Source organism: Mustela putorius, unplaced genomic scaffold, assembly GCF_011764305.1.
Source record: "Mustela putorius furo isolate JIRA1106 unplaced genomic scaffold, ASM1176430v1.1 tig00003870_pilon_pilon_pilon, whole genome shotgun sequence".
In the NCBI taxonomy this organism is placed as follows: Eukaryota; Metazoa; Chordata; class Mammalia; order Carnivora; family Mustelidae; genus Mustela; species Mustela putorius.
Genome location: NW_025422022.1, coordinates 2,521,295 through 2,528,361, shown reverse-complemented (window position 1 = coordinate 2,528,361; position 7,067 = coordinate 2,521,295).

Here is a 7,067-nt window from a genome sequence, read left to right as displayed (position 1 = left end):
TGGGCAGAGCCCTGTCAGAGATGTAGCTCTGCCTGCAGAACTGGAGAAGAGAGAAGAGACTGTTTGACCTAGAGCTTCCGGGGTTTCAGGGACTGGGAACAGAGCGGTCAGAGGAAAGCCCCAGTATGTGGAGGAGCAGAGCAGTAAGGGCGAAGCTCTGAGAAAGGAGAGAGAAGGGGAGTACTTTCTACGTAGCAGCTAGGTAGTACAGGGATGAGACGTGATGTGGCAGCTACTGGTCTCAACTGTCTTACTCCTGGCAGTCCTTGCTTTGGTGCCAGGACCGGCCTGGGGTCCTACACTGTCCTGAGCCTGCTGGAAAAGACAGCGAGCATTGTCGCCAAGCTGGTAGAGGCTGCCTGGGGCTGGCCTGTGGGCAAGGCTCCAGGACACTGGAGTGAAGCTGAGGCTATGGTTACCCCAGGAGGTGTCCCATACCAGCCTCTCGTGGGTCTCTGTTTCTCTTATTCTCTTGGAATTGAGAATTTTATTTATTTCAAAAGATTTTATTTATTTGTTCGACAGAGAGAGGGAGAAAGAAAGAGAGCACACAAGCAGGGGGAGTGGCAGACAAAGAGAGAGAGAGAAGCAGTCTCTCCCCTGAGCAGGGAGCCCGATGCGGGACTCAATCCCAGGACCCCGGGATCATGACCTGAGCCGAAGGCAGTTGCTTAACCAACTGAGCCACCCAGGCACCCCAAATTGAGAATTTTAAACACACAATAAAAAATTCACCTACAAAAACAAAGTCTGCTGGGCTCAGAACTAGTATTATAAGTAGTTACAAAACTACTTACTTGTGACAAAAAGCAAATCAGGGGCTGCTTGGGGAGAGGTAGGGTGGGGAGGGGCGGCAGGGAGGGATACAGAGACAGGCAAGGAACCAGAGGTGGTGGATGTTTGTTGTCTTGATGATGGAAATGATGTCACGGGAGTATACAAATGCCCAGCCTTAGCAAGTTGTACACCTCAATGATGTGCCCTTCATGGTATGCAAATTATTCCCCAACGAAGCTGTTAAAAAAACATCCAACACACACAGCATGCACAGGCTTGCACAAGCTCATTTGTGCACACATGTAGCTTGAGACGAAGTGTTTCGAGTGATACTTCCATCACTCAACTACGAGCAACTCTCCAAACCTACCCACTTTGTGGGCGCCATGGTTCTTCCAAGTGTCCTGGTCAGGAGAAAGACCAGCACCCGGGGCGCTGGTTCCTGAGCTTCCGCGCAGCTCCGGACACCACTGTCCACATTCCAGGATTCTGTGGAGGTCCCCGCTGAGGGGGGGCACTTGCCAGAAGTACAGGGTAGGAAACCCTCTTTGTCCGGCGCCTACCTCGTTCCCACGACTATTACACAATAGACAATCGCTGGAGAATTTGACTTGAACTTCAGGATCTGGGAGGCCATAATGGGGAGCCCCCTCTCCTCACGCCACCACCGGGAGAGTCTCCTGTCCTCCTACGGTCAGCGGACGCAGCCCGGCTGAGATCCTGAGCTGAGGGCTGGTGTCGGGATGATCGCTCGTCATTAGAGCACAAGAATTCCGGGTCATTCTCTTCTCTCCTAACAGCGTGTTTATATAATGGTTTCTCACTGGTGGAGCCTTTAAAGCTTCAGATAAGAACTTTCTAGTAATAAAGGGGAACAAAACCCGCAGTGGTAAACGGTCACAATGAACAGATGGCTGCCAGCAAAAATTTACGGCAAAGTGTAAAAATCCACAGCTTGTTTTTCCTTTTATTAAAATGATGCCTCTGGTCGAGGGAGAGGTGCTTTGGAGTGTCGCCCATGTGTTGACTTGCTTCTAAAGGGATGCGCAGCCTTCTCCAGGAGCCCCGAGGTGGTCCCTGTCCCTTCCAGCTGCTCTCCGGATCCCTCTGGTGATAGATGGTTGCTGGCAGGCAGCTGGCCAGGATCCTTGGCACGGGATCAGAGGTGGCATCCGGGTCCCCACGCCAGGACCGGCGCCTCATCAGCACAGCGCTCTAAACATCTGAGCCCAAGCTCAGAGTAAAAGGAGAGACTCAGTGATGCCAAGCCTCAAAGCATCCTGTTGGAAAGGCCCCCACTCACCACCCCCAAAACACCCAGCAGTGGACCGAGGGAGACCAAGACCCGAGGAATGAACTGTTTGCCTCACAGTAAAAATCTAAAAACATCACCTAATAACGTGAACAGCAGTCCCTTCCACTCAGGGGCATCCGGCCCAGTGAACTAGAGGTGACGGTATGGAAAGGCCCACTGAACCCGAGGTCCGTAAGTGGAAATATTGGGGATCAAGGCGAATGCCTGTCTGTCTGAGGGCATCAGTTTCCAAATATTCGGGCAATGCCCCCTTTGGGAATCTGCACTGTGGTTCCTGAGATAGAAGCAAGGAGTGTTCCGCTAACTAGTGTGTTTTATAAAAGCCAGTTCTGTAAACATGCTTGTAAAAATCAAAGCATGACCCATTTATTTGAAAAGGAAATAGGCACTAGAGGTAATCAGTGACAGCCAAATCAGAGTGGGATGTATTTTCTGTGCATGCAAAACTGTCTCTCACCACCCAAATCTATTTGTTTCCTGATTTGGATAATGAAAGTCAGACCCCGAGCTTGAGTCAGAAGGGACAGCACGTATTCCAAATGAATTTGGTTCCTTCATTTAAGACAGTGAAGAACAAGAGTTTTTGTAACAAAGATCTTATCTATCATCTGACTTTAGTTGGGGCGCCTGACTGGCTCGGTCAGTAAAGCATCTGACTCTTAATCTTAGGGTCATGTGTTCAAGGCCCAAGTTGGGTGTAGAACTTACTTAAAAAAAACAAAACAAAAAAAACAACTGAACCATTAAATTCAAGTGTAAAAAAAATAGTCATCTGACCTTATTTGACTCAATCTTAAACTCGATAGTGAAAGTTTGGATAGCAAGGATACCTGCAATGGTATATGTTAACATGTATACAAATCGCTTCTCAAACTCAAGGGGCCATAAATGTCACGTTCACTTATATTTCCAGATAAAATCAAGTCTGGTTCTTAGTTGCTCATGAGAGATGAGAGAATGAGCAAGTTCTAGGGCTCATGGCTCCTTCCCCTTTCCTTGGGTTACGTACAGCAGGACCTTAGGGTCTGCAGAGCCCAAGGGGACAACGAGGGAGAGAACTGTTTTTTTTTTTTTTTTAAATGATTCTATTTTTTTTTACTTAATCTCTACACCTAGTATAGGGCTTGAACCCCAAAACAAGAGTCTCATGCTATGGGGCGCCTGGGTGGCTCAGTCAGTTAAGCATATGCCTCTGGCTCAAGTCATGATCCCAGCCAGGGTCCTGGGATTGAGTCCCACATTGGGCTCGCCGCTCAGTTGGGAGCATGCTTCTCCCTCTGCCTGCCACTCCCTCTGCTTGTACGCTCTCTCTCTCTGTGTGTGCCAAATAAGTCTTTAAAAAAAAAAAAAAAGTTGTATGCTCCACCAACAGAGCCAGCCAGGCACCCTGAGAAAGCTGTTCTTGAGTGTGATTTGGTTGCTATCAAACACCTGCCCCAACACTTATTATGGGCTGCCCTTTGGGAAGCTATATACAACCTTCTTAAAACTCAGTATTTGCATTTGAAAAATGGAATGGATTATAATTCTAACACAATTAGAGGTCATTCGCTAATAATTACTACTCTAAGAGATTATAAATATCATATGAATATTTTCTACTACTAGTACATCCTCCTCCTCATAAAAATAATACTCATTCGAAGAGTTGCATCAAATTCCATTGTATGAGCATAAAACATTTATGTATCCCATTCCTCATAAAGGATATTCAAGTGAGAAGAATAAACAGGATGTTAAAATGACATTTTTGTCCAAGACCCTACCTATCCTATCGCTCTATTTCTATGTAGATATATATTTCTTATCTATATATTTATCAAATGCCAAAGTAAACTGTGAGGCTGATCATCCTGAGTGTTATCTTTCATTGCATAACAAATTACTCCAAAACTTAGTGGCTTAAAATCCCAGCATTTATTATGTCATGGTTTCTGGAACACAAACCCAGGTCTGGCTTGGCTGGGTCCTCTGGCTAGGGGTCTCTAATTGGCTACAGTTAAAATGTTGGCCAGGCTTCCGTCTTCCCACAGCTGGACAGGGACAGAATTTCCTCCAAGCTCAATCATGTGGGCGCGGGCGGGATTTACTCCTCTTGGATCGGTAGCCTGAGGGCCTCGGCTCCTCACGGGCTGTTGGTGGAAATCGCCCTCAGTTTCTCTGCTCATGGGCTACTCCTCACAGCACCTCCCAATCTGGCAGCTGGCTTCTCCAGAGGGAAGAAGATGAGGGAGTAAGAGGACAAGTGTGTGCAAGACAGAAGTCACAATCTTTCATAGCTAGATTTCAGAAGTGACACCCCAGCACATTGGCCATAATCTGTTTGTTAAAAATAAGGCACTTGGTCCATCCCACACAGAAGAAGAGGGGATTACACAAGAGTCTGAGTATTGGGAGCTGGGGTCATTGGGAGTCGATTTAGAAACTGCCTTCCATACTCACACTTAGGGCTTGCAGAGATGAATAACTCAGAGTCAGGTACCTGCTTGTTAAATTCCACGTCCTCATCGAGAATGTAAGAGGGTCAGATTCTATCATTTACTGAGCAGTGTCAAAATCTCCTACAATGGTTTTGTACTTGTCCTTTTTTTTTTCTTTTTGTAGTAGAGCTGTCGATTTTTGCTTTATGTGTTTTGAGGATAGGTTAAGTAGGGCACAAAAATTTGGTGTTTTAACTTCCGGTAGAACTCAGTCTGCTGTTATTATAAAGTAATACTTTTTTCTAACATGCTTTTTGCTTTAATAGTATTTTGATAATATGGTTATGGCAGGGTTTTGTTGAAGTTGTTGTTTGGTGTTTGCTCATTATGTATTTTCTACCTCTTTATTTTGAGCTTTTCTGTTTTTGACGTGTTTTTGTAAACATATATGTGTTTCCAGATATTTTTACATATTCAGTCCATTTTCATTTAATCTATTAGTATTTTGAGCAAAATTCATGTCAACTATGTTTATTATTCATCCATTTTCATTCCTTTCTTATTTTGGATCATTTAAGTATTTTTCCAATTTCTCCCTATGTTAGTTTAGAGGATGTATACTCTTTTAAAAAAAAAATGAGATAGAATTAAAATACCATAAAATTAACCATTTAAAAGTATGGTAGTCCATGATTTTTAGTATATTCACAAGGTTATGCAAACATCACCACTAATTCCAGATTGTTTCCATCAACCCAAAAGAAAACCAGGTACTTGTTAGCAGTCACTTTCTGTTCTTTTTCCCCTCCTCCACTTCCAGTTCCCTGGCAACCACTAATTTACTTTCTGTTTCTATGGATTTGTCTATTCTGGACATTTCATATAAATGGAATCATACAGTATGTGGCCTTTTGTTTCTGGCTCCTTTCCTCTATTTAGCATAATGTTTTCTAGGTTCAATACCATTGTAGAATGTATCAATACTTCCTTTATTTTTGTTGCCAATTAACAGTTCATAATTTGGATGTATCATATTTTGTTTATTCATTCACTAGTTGATGAACATTTGGGCTTTTTCCACTCTTTGGTTATTATGAATAACGGCACTATGAAGATTTGTATACACTGTTTGGTTGAAAACTTGTTTTCAATTCTTTTGGGTATATAACTAGGAGTACATTTAACTGCAGAGTTACATAGTAACTCTATGTTTAACTTTTTGTGGAGCTGCCAAGCTGTTTTGCGTTGTGGTTGCACCAATTTGCATTTCTACTAGCAACGTAGGAAGAGTCCAATTTTTCCATAGTTTCCTTGATATTTGTTATTTTCCATTATAGCCATCCTGGTGTTTTAAAGTGGCATCTCATTGTAGTTTTGATTTTTATTTCTGTAATGATTAATGATATTAGTATCATCTTTTCATGTACTTATTGGCCATTTGTATATCTTTGGTGAAATGTCTATTCAGATCTTTTTTTTTTTTTTTTTTAAGTCTTCCTATTGTTAAGTTGCAAGATTTTTTGTTTATTTTCTGGGCACTAGACCCTTATCACACACATAATTTGAAAATGCTTTCTCTCCATTTTATGAGTTGTTTTTTCACTTTCTTGATAGTGTCCTTTGAAGTACAAAGGTTTAACAAAATTTTAAAAATGTAATCTAATTTATTGTTTTCTTTGGTTGTCTGTACTTTTAATGTCATATCTGAAAAATCATTGCCTAATTCAAGATCATGAAATTACACCTATGTTTTCTTCTAAGTTTTATACTTGCAGGTCCTACACTTAAATTTTGGTCCATTTTGAGTTAATTTTTGTATATGATGAGTCCAACTTGATTCTTTGACATGTGGATATCCAATTGTCTCAGAACAATTTGTTGAAAAGACTTATTTTCCATTGGATGATCTTGGCACCCTCATTGAAAATCAATTGCTTATAGATGTATGGGTTTATTTCTGGGCTTTCAATTCTATTTCATTGATCTGTGTGTGTATCCGTAGGCCAGTATCACCCTGTCTTCATTACTGTAGCTTTGTAGTAAGTTTTGAAATTGGGAAGTGTGAGCCCTCCCGATTTGTCTTCACTTTCAAGATTGAATTGGCTATTCTGTGTCCTTTGCATTTCTATATGAATTTTAGGACTAGCTTGTCCATTTTTCATGCAAAAAAGGAGGTTGTAATTTTTTATAGGGATCTCAATAAATCTGTAGATAAATTTAATTTATCCATTTTAACAAGGTATCTTCCAGTACATGAATGCTTTTTATTTAGGTCTTCTTTAATTTTTTTTAAAGGTTTTATTTATTTGAGGGGGAGAGTGAGAGAGAGCACAAGAACAGGGTGAAGGGCAGAGGGAGAGGCAGGCTTCCCATTGAGCAGGGAGCCCAAGGCAGGACTCAATCCCAGGACCCTGAGATCATGATCTGAGCCAAAGGCAGACGATTGACCAGCTGAGCCTCCCAGGCACCCTAGGTCTTCTTTAATTTCTTTCATTAGTGTTTCATAGTTTCCAGTGTACAGGTTTGCACTTCTTTGATTAATTTATTCCTAAGTA